Genomic DNA, 15,098 nt, shown 5'->3' with positions numbered 1-15,098 from the left:
TGTATCAAAAGAAAGCATATACGAGACAAACCTGATGAAAAAAACAATAAATAAAGGACCTTTGATATGCTTATTTCTGGGCGAGTGCAGGGGGTCATTGAAGTCTTACTTTGGTAAGAACTCCGACATGTGTAATCACTACGCCTACTGACCATATTTGGTAAAACTAAAGCTCATGTGAAGCTAGACCATCAATACATGGTGCCTTTGGATACACATGCACGTGTATCTCATCACACTTGCCTCATTTTACCCTACCTAAATTCCAAACATGATAAAACTACTTTTGGGTCGTTTATCATTTCATGAATCTAAGTATAACAATAATATTGGCTAAAGCTTTATGATAGAACAAAAATTTGACAACATACGTGGATCCAGTTACTTTGGTAACATGAATTCACTAAGTTATCTGATTATCCTTGATTTCAATATCAGACATTCATTTATGCATGCATAATTATAAATAAAATGCATGAACAATAACAAAATCCAAGCTTAAATGGGTAAAACCCAGGGTCCACAAGTAGGAATCGGTCTGAAAACACCCCGAATCGGTCTGAAACGGCCCCAAACCAGTCATCCAAGGGTCTGAACCGGTTCTGAACCTTATGAACCAGTACCAAGTATGAACAAAAGTTCATAAAACCCTGTAACTGTATGCCAAAATCCCTGTATCTTCATATATTTATGGAAACAAGGTTTTAGCATCTTGGAACCGGTGAAAAACTGAAAGGAACTGGTCAAAAATGGCTCTGAATCGGTCCCGAAAAGAGCCGAATCAATCACAGATCCGGTAAAGTTTCAAATAGTCCCAGGATCCTGATCCGATTCATATTAGATCTAGGTATGACCCAGTACTAACTGGATCCGGTACTAACTGGATCCGGGCCTGACCCGGTATAAACCGGATCTAGGTCAGACCTGGTACAAACCGAATTCGGGTCTGACCCGATATAAGCTGAATCCGGTTCTAACCCAGTACATACCGGATCCGGGTCTGACCTGGTACTAATCGGATCCGGGTCTGACCCGGTACAAACTGAATCTGGGTCTGATCTGATAAAAACATAACCTGGATCGGACCCAGTCTTTCCGGATCAGACCCATTCCCAAAACTATTATGGGTCCAGGCCGATCTAAGGAAAAACGGCAGACCTGATCCACCCTGAATGGGTTTGGATCGGGCTTGTCACCGGGTCAAAAATACCGGACCTGATCCAGTTCCATTGTTAAAAACAGAAACCCGATTTTTATTTACAGATCCTGAGAAACCGAAAGGGTTTCTCTAAGGTTTCACGGTGACCCACATCGCCGGTCGGCTCACAGTGGAATCTTCATCGACCCCGACGATCTCCGACGATGTCTCCACCCACTTCACCCAACGGTAGAGGGGAAGCCGAAAAAGGGGGTTTCACCACCTTGGATATCGTGTTACGCTAGACAGACCATGGCATCGGTGAAAATGACTGACGAAGGCTGCCTCTTTTCGACGACGCACCTATGGCATCTTGCAGTCATTAGCGAGAAAGCCCCACTGCCCGACAACAAATGAAACAGAGAATGGGAAAAAGTTTTTTTTTTTTAAAAACCTTGTTCGGAGACTGGTGAAAGACGTCGGTGTTGAACCGCGACAACGGCTAATCACCCTGCAGCCAGATGGCCACAGGTAAAAATTGATCCTTGTGCGGTTTTTTCCTTTTTTTTTACTCTATTACCCCACGGCTACATCATGTCGCCCCACGACAACCTGCTGTCGACCACCAGCATCTGGTGCAGGTAAACCCTTACCCTTTTTTATTTGGGCATTTAGGGAAACAGTCAGCACTACGCCTGACTTTCCCGAAACCTGCAGGGGATCGTCCGGCACAGCTACGCATTTCCCTCCGCGAATCCAATAGGGTCATTTTCTTGGAGGGTGATGCCGATGCCATGCAGACTGACGAGGACCAGTCTACCAGAAAAACACTATCGCCTCATGGCGACAGTCGCCTCATGGTGATAATCACCGGAAAAACACCAATAGGCCCGTGCAGCAGAAAAGCATGGTCTGAGCCCATAACCCAATGTTGGAGCTTGTGCAGGAGAAGGGCGATGGCATACCAGGATCGGCCATGTCGATCTGCAAATAGCCCGTAAGTAAACCTGAATCGGTGGCTCTGAGATATTCTATTCCTCAGTCGATCGCAGCCCTCAAACGAGAGCAGACACCTTAAGCTTGTTAGTGCAAACAAGTGACAAAAAAAGATTTAAGGAAATGGAGAGCTCAAGCCTAGAGGCACGTTCTTAAGATCACTATCTTTAGAACTTCAATCGCCCCACTCCGGGAATTCCAAAGATGCGAAAAAGGGGTTTGTTGCGACTGAGTTCCCAGGATACAACTACGCTTGAACCTAAAAGAGTCACTGCTTCGCAAGAACAGATGACCTCCCCTCACACTTGAACTCTGCAAGCCAAATCAAGAAGAAAGAAAGGAGAAAACTGGAGAGTCAGAAATTCGTCTCTCAAAAGATGAGAAAACGAAGAGATTTATAGACTTCTAGTAAGACCAAAACGTTTTGCGATAAATGAGATTAAATGCCATAAATCTGACGATTTGAAAAGGTCCCTGAACGGTCACCCACCTTTAACTGTAGATTAAAGGCCTTCAAAACCGTCCAACAGCCACAATACACCATAAACTCAATATAAATGCAATTAAAACCTTTCAAATTGTCAGACATTTAAACCGAAAAGACAAAATGGACATTTGCGCCTCATATGCACCTCGCACCGCTGCGAGCATGCGAAGTGCAAAGTGTGCCATCAAAATGCCACATTGCGCCTCAAGCACCCTTGCGCACATACGCGCGCGTGCATGTGCGTGAACGACGCATCCATTGTTGCACGATGCGCAGCAACATCCGCAAGCCACCTAAAGACTCAAGGCTTACCAAATTAAAGAATAGATAAAAAATCCTCTATTTAAACCACTTGAAAAACTTTTCTCTCTTAGATATGGGACTAAACATTTTCAAAGCACTTTTGGTGGGAAACAAAAATTAAAAGGATTTTATATTTTAAAACTTTTCTAACAATCCCCCACTAGTTTTAAAATGTACTTGGCTTGCATAGAAACTTATGCATTATTGAGAGTGTCTGTAAGACTTGAAACCCCACTTATTGAAAGAAAACCTAAATTAACCGAGGTGCTAAGTGTACTTACCTTGAACTTAGCTCCTTATATTGTTAACGAGTTTTCAATCATACATATGTTTCCAAAAAGTTCAATTGTGTGGATTTCATGTTGGCACATTTTGAGTCTTGTGCTTCTCTGGATTCATGAGTGTTATTAGAGGATTGCCAAATCTCATAAGAAGCGGCTCACACTTCTACACTCACATAGGTGAGTTTATCTAGGTGTATTGTAAGACACACCCTGTTCTTAAGGCCTACAAACTCATTAAGAGCTATTAGCTCAACCCTCACATTAGTGACAGCTTATGAGCAAACATCAGCAATGGATTTACATAAATATGCTCAATATCTGTCATTCACCAATTCGTTTCCCATTAAACCTAGGCATGTGGGATCTCCAACGCTCTAGGTTGGGTATCCTTAGGTGATGACTTAATTGGCTTAATTCTGATTCCCCGCGATGTTTTATTGATGACATTTCTTGAAAGGCCTTTCGTAAATGGGTCTGCCAATTTTTGACATGACTTCACATATTTCAATGATATAATATTGTCATCAATCATTTGTCTTATAAAACTATGTCTTAGACTAATATGTCTAGACTTCTTATTGTATTTCATATTACCTGCTTTACATATAGCTGATTGGCTATCACAAAACATTGAAATAGCAGGTATAGGCTTCTCACCTAGTGGAATATCCACGAGCATATTCTTAAGCCATTCAACATCTCTATAAGCAGATGCCAAATCAATAAACTCAGATTCCATTGTAGAATGAGTAATACAGGTTTGTTTCTTAGACCTTCATGCAACTGCTCCTCCACCAAGGGTAAAAACCCAACCACTCGTAGACTTGAAATCTTCAAAGTCGGTATTCTAACTTGTATCACTATACCCTTCAATAATAACAGGAAACTCAGTATAGTGGATTCCGTAGTCTAAAGTATGTTTAAGATATCTAAGAATCCTGTTCACTGCATTCCAATGTTGATGACCAGGATTATTAGTATATCTACACACTTTACTCATTGCATAGGCAATATCAAGCTTTGTGCAATTCATTGCATACATAAGACTACCTACAATACTGGCATATTTTAATTGTTGAAAATTTGCACCAACATTTGGAGTCAATTTCATATTTGGATCATATGGTGTGCATGCCAATGAACTATTAATATATCCATATTTTGTAAGAATTTTCTCAATATAATGTGATTGACATAATGCAAAGCCATTATCATTTTTTATAATTTTGATTCCTAAAATAACATCTGCAACACCCAAATCTTTCATACAAAATATGGAAGATAAAAATCCTTTTGTTTGAATTATGCATTCACTATTAAAATTCAAAATAAGCAGATCATCAACATATAAACAAATAATAATAACTGAGTTACAATCTACTTTACTGTAGACACACTTATCAGCATCATGTATTTTAAAACCATTATATACCAGAGAACTATCAAAATTTTTATGCCATTGCTTAGGGGCTTGCTTTAATCCATATAAGGATTTCTCAAGTTTGCAAACTTTGCGCTCTTGCTCTAGCACTACAAAACCTTCAGATTGCTCCATATATATCTCTTCATCTAATTCTCTATTCAAAAAGGTTGTTTTCACATCCATTTGATGCATTTGAAGCTTGTATATGGCAAGCGTGGCAATTAAAATTCTAATAGTAGAGATTCTAGTTACAGGAGCAAAAGTATCAAAATAATCAATACCTTCTTTTTGTTTAAAACCTTTTACAACCAAACGAGCTTTAAATTTATCGATTGTACCATCACCTTTTAATTTCTTTTTGAAAATCCATTTGCAGCCAATAGTTTTGTAACCAACAGGTAAATCAACTAATTTTCAAACATTATTAGACATAATTGATTCAATTTCATCATTTACAACTTCTCTCTAAAAGGCAGCATCTTGAGAAAACATTGTCTCTCGAATGGACACATGATCATTCTCAATTAGAAATGTATAAAAGTCATAACCAAAATTAGTTGGTTTTCTAATGCGTTTACTGTGTCTAACTTCAGTTTATGGTTCAACAGTACAATCATCAAAATATTCAATCATGTCATTAACAGGATGTTCATCTACTATAATATGACTGCAATCAAGAAGGGAATCAAATGCATTTTTATGTTCTATGAAAGATGCATCTCTAGATTCTACAATAACATCATTAACAATGTCCAGAAATCTATATGTTTTACTATGTTCAGCATACCCAACAAATGCGCATTTAAATGCTTTAGGTCCAACCTTCTTTCTTTTATTTTCTGAAATTTGAACATATGCTAAACAACCCCAAACAAAAAAATAACTAAGATTAGGTTTCTTACCAATGGTTCATATTCATAGGGTATGACTAAGTTTTTATGCTGGCTGTCACAGGCCTACCGCAACCCAAATATTTGATTGTTTCAAATATTTGGGATCTATCATTCAAAAGTATGGAAAAATTGATGGAGATATAAATCATAGGATAAAGGTTGGGTGGATGAAATGAAAAAGTGCAACTGGAGTGTTGTATGATCGTAGAATGCCATTGCGGTTGAAGGGAAAGTTTTATAGGACGACTATTAGGCCCGCTTTACTTTATGGTACAGAATGTTGGGCTGCCAAGAGACATCATATTCAAAAAATGAGTGCAACTGAGATGCGTATGCTGAGATGGATGTGTGAAAATACAATAAAAGATAAGATTCAGAACGAGGAGATACGAAAGAAGGTAGGCGTTGCACCCATTGAAAATAAGATGAGAGAGAATCGTTTATAGTGCTTTGGACATATTCGGCGAAGGCCTAATGATGCTCCAGTTAGAAGGATGGAGAAATGAGACAATATATTAGTTAAAAGAGGTCGGGGTAGGCCTAGGAAGACATGGATGGAGGTGATAGGAAAGGATATGAATGCTTTGAACCTCACCGAGGACATGGCATTGGATAGAAATGATTGGAGGAGAAGGATTCATGTGGGAGACCCAGAATGATTTTTTTTTGGTTCATATCGCCGACCCCAATTGTTTTGGGATGAAGGCGTAGTTGTTGTTGTTGTAGGTTTCTTACCAAAACACATTCATAAGGTGATTTTTCAGATTTGGAATAAGAAACTCAGTTAAGAATATAACAAGCAGAAAGTATAGCCTCTCCCCATAAGTTGGAATGCAAACATGTATTAAGAATCATAGCATTCATCATTTCTACAAGTGTTTTGTTTTTCCTTTTTGCTACTCCATTTTGTTCAGGAGTTCTAGGAGCTGATGTTTGATGGATAATACCATTATCTCTACATAATTTATCAAATTCTCCACCTAAGTATTAACCACCTCTATCTGTTCTTAAATGTACAATATTTGTTTTAAATCTATTTTGTACTTCAGCAAAACAAAGGAGAAATTTTGAAAATGCTTCAGACTTATGTTTCATCAAATAAACATAATAGAATTTTGAATAGTCATCTATAAAGGTAATAAAGTGCCTATTGTCACCACGACTTAAAACATTATCCATCGTACACACATCAGAATGCACTAATTCAAGCAATTTATAATTCTTTTTTACATTGGGAAATGGAAGTCTAGTTAGCTTGGTTTGAATGCATGTCTCACACTTATGATTATGTTATATTCTAACATTGTAATAAACAAAAAAATTTGTTGGATCGGGTCAGATACATTTTTGGACCCGACCCGGATCCAAAGGGGGGACAGGCGGTCGGGCACCCCGACCGTCTCTCCCGTGCCTTTTAAGGTCGAGGCAAGGGAGGTAAGGGAGGTTCACGAAACCCCTCCCTCGCCGTCTCTCTACCTCACCGCCTCTCGGTCTCTCTCGCTCCTCTGCGTTGCCGACTCGCCGCCACCTGCGACCTCCCTCCGACGTTGATGCTGCCGACGCCCCCCTTCCGACAAGCACCTTCCGACAACCGCCCCAGAGGAGCCCCCGACGTAGGAGCTCCCTCTTCTTGCCGGATATCTCCTTCTGCCGCTGCCGCCGTCGATGACTGATGTCTTCTTTTAAATCGTTGTAATTTTGAAAAGATTTTTAAATGTAAAACATGTGAAAACCAGACATCAAATAATAAAAACCGGTTCTCACTAGTGGATGAGACCGGGTCGAACTCAGGGAACGGGAATATTTCGTATTCAAGTACACAAATCTAAACTATTCTTTATTGCCGAATTATTGAAATGTAAAATGTTCAGAAAAGTAAAAACAACTAACTATTACAACAAATGAATACCCTTCGCAGAGTGCAATATTTACAAACCCAATCAAATTCCTAATTCTAAAATAAAAAACAAAAAGAATCTTTATTCTTCGTACTTCGTGTCACGTAATCGCTTCCGCTCCACTCCTGTGCTATCCTGCACAATTCAAATGAACACGAGCAGTACCAGAGATAGAAGGAAAATTACACTAAACTAACTAAATGCTAGAAATAAAAAGGAAATCAGACAAGAATTCTAAATGACAATTTCAAATGAACATAAATTCTAATTAAATCTAACTAACTATTTACTGATTACAAACTAACTAACTAACAGTTTACTTAACTCACAACTAATACTACTCAATTAACTAATGTCTATCAGTTAATGAACTAATCACTTAACTAATAGTAAAGTAACTACTTATGAAAGTATATGAACTCAAAACAAGGAATCAATGAATGAGAAAGACAAGAAATTCAGTACATAAACACATATGAAAAACTAAGATTAGCTGTAATGTAAAACAGAGAACTCAACATGGAAAAATAGGGAAAAACAAAAATTAAACAAACAAAAATTTAGAAAATGAACACAAAGAATTCATATAGTGAAGAAACACAAAAATCAAAGAATGGAAAAATAGGAAAGATGCAAATGCTAAACAGGGAATTAGAAATTTAAACAAAACAGGAAATGATTAAACCGAACTATGTAAAAACATGGAATTACAATATTGAAAACATGAAGAAATCGGAAGGTGCAACAATTAGTAAAACTGATTTTAAAAAAAAACAAATAGGAAATTGCAAAATTAAAAACTTAATGAAAGAAGACAATTCACGAAAACTAATGAAATGCACACAAAACACATAATGCAATGAATTAACAGAAGAAAACTACAGAAAAGAAAATAAAATAAAATCAAATGATGAAGGAACAAAACAACAAATGAAGATCAATACAGAAAATTGTAAAATCAAAGGAACATTCGACTGATGCAAAAACAGAAATTCATAGAATGAGAAAAAAATATAATGCATGATCAGACTTATAAAACTAATCTCTAATTTTAAATTTGTTGAAAACAGGAATCCGATACTAAATTCAGGTAGAAAAAAATCGATACAATGGAAAAAAAATCTGGAATATCTACAGAATTTACTCTAATGCTTTTCTGTTTTTTTTTTCTCGTTTTTGTTTTTTTTTTATTCTTTTTTTTGTTTTTACACAGGATTAATGGAAAAAGAAGAAGATGAAGAAGAAGAAGAATCGGAGGAAGAAGAAGACGAATAATAAGAAGAAGAAGATGAAGAATTGGAAGAAGATGAAATCAGACTTACCGTAGCTGGAGCTGGAAGAAATTGGGGAAAGGTGTGGCGGCTTCCTCCACCACTGCTGTCACCGGACTGAAGAGTCCACTACCACCGGCATGGAAGAAAGGGAAAGAGGAAGAGGGGAAGAAGATAGGGGAAAAGAGAGGAAAGAGGGGTCCGGCGGTAGTGGAGAAGGGAGGAAAGAAGAAGGAAAAGAGGGGGAACGAAGAGAGCTCCAGCCGTGAATGGGGAAGCCATTGAAAAAATTTCATTTCGTGGGTTTTAAAAACCCCAAACCGGCTGGAACCGGTTTGAAACTAATACAAACCGGTTCAAGCCGGTTACTTATTTTTTTTTTTAGTTTTCTTTTTAAAAATGCAAACCGGTTTGAACCGGTTTGATTTATTATATTATTTTATTTTAGTTTAAAAACCAAATGCAAACCGGTTTGGTTTATTATTATTATTTTTTTCTTTTTAAAAAAATCTAAAAACAACAAACTAAAAAAAAACAAACTATTTACTAAAAACCTCAAACGAACTAACTATTCTAAAAAATTATTTACACTAACCTTATTTCACAATATATCTAACTCTAATTTTTAACTCTAATTTTTATTTTATTTTTATTTTTATTTTTATTTTTTTATTTTTTTATTATTATTTTTATTGAAAACTAAAACTAAAACTACTATGACTATAACAAAAACTAAAATATGCATAAAATTGTAAAATAAAACTATTTTTCATGCATTTTCTATTTTTAATCATTTTAGCATATTTACTCGAAAACTATCATAAAATTGGGTTTTTGAAACATTATTTTATAAAATCATGCATATTTAAATGTTAATAAACCCTGAATTATATGCATGATCAAATACCCCCATGCTTATGTTTTGCTAGTCCTCAAGCAAACTAGAAAAATGCAAGAAATCAAACTATCACCTAACTCACTTTCGTAGGAATCACGGTTGCATTTAGCTCATGCAACAAGCCCTTTCAACCCCTGGGTTACCCCAGTGGACGAGTAAGCTCTCGTGAGGGTTTGCAGTGATGCTACCCACAAACATCTCTGTCATGTATGCAAAATATTACACATCCTCACAAGCAGTAGGTAATTAAAGACTTTATTTTCACAAATATTTCCTATTATTTCAAAATCGAAATATAATTAGAGTCTTTTATGCACCACCACAGAAAAAGAATTTCTTTCACTTTTCTAAATATCACAATTATTTATGTTTTATTCTTAGAAAATCCAATAAAAACATATTATTATTTACTTATCCTCACTCATATGTTTTCTGCACAGGTTTTCTCAATCACTCTTCTAAGCATTGAACTTTTCTCTCTTTTTCAGCTCTTTTCTCAATTTTTTTCATTTTTTTTCACGCTTTTTCTTTTTGCGTATTCATTCTTCTCTTATAGCTTGCGTGTGGTCTGCTTTTATGCCTTGTGCAATGTCAATATCTTCTATACTTTTTCAATGCATACCAAAAGATATCAACTAAGACATAAAAGTGACTTCCTTCATTCACCTTTATAACATGAGAGTCAAACATTTCAACTTGTATCTGTTCTCAGTTATTTAGGATCACGAAGTTTTCCACTCTCCTTTTCGAAAATGGAATTAAAAGTTTCAACTTACATCTAAGTTCCATCTACTAAGGATTGTGGAATTATCCAAACAACCTAACACATGCTATTTTTTTCTTTTGAGCTCATTTTTTAAGCTTTTGTTCATTTTCTTAGTTTTTCAAAAATAGAATTGTGCATATTCATATTTGTGATTCAAAATAAATTCTAACATGTATCTATCATCATTTCTTTGAAATTCGCATAAACAACCATAATTTTTAGATCTATGTCAGAAAAAAAATTTCGTGGGGCTTAAAAATCCTCTAAAAACATCAGATTTGAAATAGCATTCATATAAGTTCAAACTCTTTCTTTAAAAACCTACTTTTCATGAGAGATATATAAACATGTGCAAGAACGTAAACAGAAATATCAAGGTGTGCAAACTACACCCTCCCCCATGCTTGAATGACATTGTCCCAGTGGCACTCCCCCATGCTTGAATGAAACTAAGTGAATGCACATGAGAGAAATAAATGAGGGAAAGAGTAGAATAACCTGACATGAATTAAAAATGCACATTCTATGAATGTAATAATTGCAATGTATACATAACAAAACCTGAAACTCATAGAAAAGATAGAAAATGAAAAAATAAAACCAAATGAAATCTACAAATCCTAACAACAAATGTAAAAACTATGGGTTGCCTCCCATAAAGCGCTAAGTTTCACGTCCCCAGCCAGACGGATCCCTGGAAAAATCCTTCATCGTCCATGAGATCAATGGACGTGAAGTCAGACTCAACCGGGCTCTATGAAGAAAAGAGTGTCATCTGTGACACTACGCACTGTGTTTCCATCCCTTCTACCTCCAAATGTAGGATCATAACTCTCTCGACGTGAAGAACAGAGATTAGTCTCATCTGAGAGACTGGTCAAGAATCGAGAGTCTAGGACCGACCGAGTATCAATGAATGCTAGTTCAGACAAGTGGTGAATATGATCAGGCTTGACTTGGTCAAGCACCTTCTGCATCTGCACCTCTTGCTTACTAAAAACAATCGGTGATCCTACAGGCTGAAAAAATGGGGCTTTATATGATGATAATGCATGATGTGAGTAAGACCCCTTCTGTTGAGGTATCATGGAAATCGACTCGTTAGTAGAAATGATATGAGGTTCATGAGTCGATTCCTGAGTGGATTGACACGCCTTCCCATACTGAAGGGATGTAATAGATTCGACTTGCTCATGATGTGAATCAGTGGGTTGCAAGTCAAATGACATGGAATTCTCTCCCTTTGAGACAACAGACTGACTATGAAGGTTCCCCTGGCTTTGCCTAGAGAAAGTCTCAACCAATTGTCCCATTTGAGTCTCTAGCTTGGCTATTGACTGCGTATGGAAGCTCAAAACTTGTAATATCCTATCTTGGAAGGATTGACTAAATGAAGGCTCATGAGGATGGGGTTGAGTATAAGCATGTTGGGCTGGGGGATGAACCTGTGGAAAAATGGGGTGCGAGTAACCTTGTGAAGGGTTACTGGGTCTATACTGTGTCTGGGAGGGCTGATGGGATGAGGAAATAAACTGGTTTCGCCAACCTGGGTTATATGAGGATGTAAATGAATCGGGCATGGGTTTAGCGAAATTTTGGGCAACATTCACCTGCTCCTGAACTAATTCAGGATATAATGGCACTGTCGAACAATCCGCAACACAGTGTGCAGGGCTAGCACATAGCTCACACACTCTTTCTACTGGATTTCTCAAAGAATTGGCTAGGAATTGATCTAACTTCCTAGTCAACTGGTCAACCTTGGTACGCAATTCTAACTCGGACCCAACTTCGGAAATCCCAACTTTCCTAGGACCACTAGACAGAGATGTAGTTCTATCGAGCCGTGAAGACAAGGTATGATGCATCGTGTTTTCACTCAAGGTCTCGAATAGAGACCACGCCTCATCCTCACTCTTGAGCATAAAAGTGCCCCCACAAGACGAATCAACCATTTGATGATGCTTTTCAGTAAGCCCGTCATAAAAATACTGCACCAACTGTCAACGAGGCACCTCGTGATGGGGACACTTGCGGAGAAGATCTTTCAATCTCTCCCAAGACTCGTGAAATTGTTCTCCCTCAATTTGAGAAAAACTGGTTATAGCTTTACGAAACTGATTCGTTTTACCAATTGGGAAGTATTTTTTTAAAAATTCTCTTTGCATTCCTTCCCAAGTAGTAATACGAACTGTCTCAAGAGATTTTAACCAGTGCTTGGCTTTATCTTTGAGAGAGAACGGAAACAAGGTTAATCGCATAGCATCTTCTCCAAAATTATTGATTCGCACAGTCGAGCAAATCTCAAGGAATTCATCGAGATGACGATATGGGTTCTCATTGCTAAGGCCATAAAACGAAGGTAACATTTGAATCACACTGGCCTTAATCTCAAAATGGCTCGCTCCTACATCAGGTCTCGTGATGCAGGAGGCGGGAGTATACGTATTTGGCATGAAGTACTCCCTCAAAGGACGGATCAATTGATGATCGTTTGCCATTGCTTACACCTTAGAGTAGACCGATGTAGCACACGTCCTAACTCTGGGTTTTCTACCTAACTAACGCACTAAGCGGCCAAACCACGCAAACCACAAAGCGAGTAAACTAAAAACAACAAAAACTAAACAAACACCACGCAGTTACACATAACAGAGATTATGCATGAGAAATATAAAATCTATGTGTACGGTACCAATCGTACACAGTCACCTCTAAGGGGGTCCTAGTAGGTGGGCTGTGCAGAAAAATAAGCTCTTCTCTAAGATATGCACATACGTGGTTCTAAACCTAAATGCAACACAAACACTAGGCAATAAAGCGAATACTAATATTACGCCGTTCCCCGGCAACGGCACCAAAAATTTGATGTCTTCTTTTAAATCGTTGTAATTTTGAAAAGATTTTTAAATGTAAAACATGTGAAAACCAGACATCAAATAATAAAAACCGGTTCTCACTAGTGGATGAGACCGGGTCGAACTCAGGGAACGGGAATATTTCGTATTCAAGTACACAAATCTAAACTATTCTTTATTGCCGAATTATTGAAATGTAAAATGTTCAGAAAAGTAAAAACAACTAACTATTACAACAAATGAATACCCTTCGCAGAGGGCGTAAAGTGCAATATTTACAAACCCAATCAAATTCCTAATTCTAAACTAAAAAACAAAAAGAAGCTTTATTCTTCGTACTTCGTGTCACGTAATCGCTTCCGCTCCACTCCTGTGCTATCCTTCACAATTCAAATGAACACGAGCAGTACCAGAGATAGAAGGAAAATTACACTAAACTAACTAAATGCTAGAAATAAAAAGGAAATTAGACAAGAATTCTAAATGACAATTTCAAATGAACATAAATTCTAATTAAATCTAACTAACTACTTACTGATTACAAACTAACTAACTAACAGTTTACTTAACTCACAACTAATACTACTCAATTAACTAATGTCTATCAGTTAATGAACTAATCACTTAACTAATAGTAAAGTAACTACTTATGAAAGTATATGAACTCAAAACAAGGAATCAATGAATGAGAAAGACAAGAAATTCAGTACATAAACACATATGAAAAACTAAGATTAGCTGTAATGTAAAACAGAGAACTCAGCATGGAAAAATAGGGAAAAACAAAAATTAAACAAACAAAAATTTAGAAAATGAACACAAAGAATTCATATAGTGAAGAAACACAAAAATCAAAGAATGGAAAAATAGGAAAGATGCAAATGCTAAACAGGGAATTAGAAATTTAAACAAAACACGAAATGATTAAACCGAACTATGTAAAAACATGGAATTACAATATTGAAAACATGAAGAAATCGGAAGGTGCAACAATTAGTAAAACTGATTTTTAAAAAAAACAAACAGGAAATTGCAAAATTAAAAACTTAATGAAAGAAGACAATTCACGAAAACTAATGAAATGCACACAAAACACATAATGCAATGAATTAACAGAAGAAAACTACAGAAAAGAAAATAAAATAAAATCAAATGATGAATGAACAAAGCAGCAAATGAAGATCAATACAGAAAATTGTAAAATCAAAGGAACATTCGACTGATGCAAAAACAGAAATTCATAGAATGAGAAAAAAATATAATGCACGATCAGACTTATAAAACTAATCTCTAATTTTAAATTTGTTGAAAACAGGAATCCGATACTAAATTCAGGTAGAAAAAAATCGATACAATGGAAAAAAAAATCTGGAATATCTACAGAATTTACTCTAATGCTTTTCTGTTTTTTTTTCTCGTTTTTGTTTTTTTTTTATTCTTTTTTTTGTTTTTACACAGGATTAATGGAAAAAGAAGAAGATGAAGAAGAAGAATCGGAGGAAGAAGAAGACGAATAATAAGAAGAAGAAGATGAAGAATTGGAAGAAGATGAAATCAGACTTACCGTAGCTGGAGCTGGAAGAAATTGGGGAAAGGTGTGGCGGCTTCCTCCACCACTGCTGTCACCGGACTGAAGAGTCCACTACCACCGGCATGGAAGAAAGGGAAAGAGGAAGAGGGGAAGAAGATAGGGGAAAAGAGAGGAAAGAGGGGTCCGGCGGTAGTGGAGAAGGGAGGAAAGAAGAAGGAAAAGAGGGGGAACGAAGAGAGCTCCAGCCGTGAATGGGGAAGCCATTGAAAAAATTTCATTTCGTGGGTTTTAAAAACCCCAAACCGGCTGGAACCGGTTTGAAACTAATACAAACCGGTTCAAGCCGGTTACT

The 15,098-nt window shown here is 36.9% G+C and overlaps 1 non-coding gene across 1 annotated transcript; it reads left to right on the top strand.

Moving 5' to 3' along the window:
- Positions 1-12,370: 12,370 nt before the first annotated feature.
- On the top strand, positions 12,371-12,476 carry LOC149834748 (small nucleolar RNA R71). The gene has a single exon (XR_016432874.1). It is a non-coding gene; the product is annotated as a small nucleolar RNA R71 (small nucleolar RNA).
- The last annotated feature ends 2,622 nt before the right edge of the window (positions 12,477-15,098 follow it).

Source organism: Nuphar pumila, chromosome 6, assembly GCF_984573655.1.
Source record: "Nuphar pumila chromosome 6, dmNupPumi1.hap1.1, whole genome shotgun sequence".
Lineage (NCBI taxonomy): Eukaryota > Viridiplantae > Streptophyta > Magnoliopsida > Nymphaeales > Nymphaeaceae > Nuphar > Nuphar pumila.
This window is presented reverse-complemented; position numbering and strand designations above follow the sequence as displayed.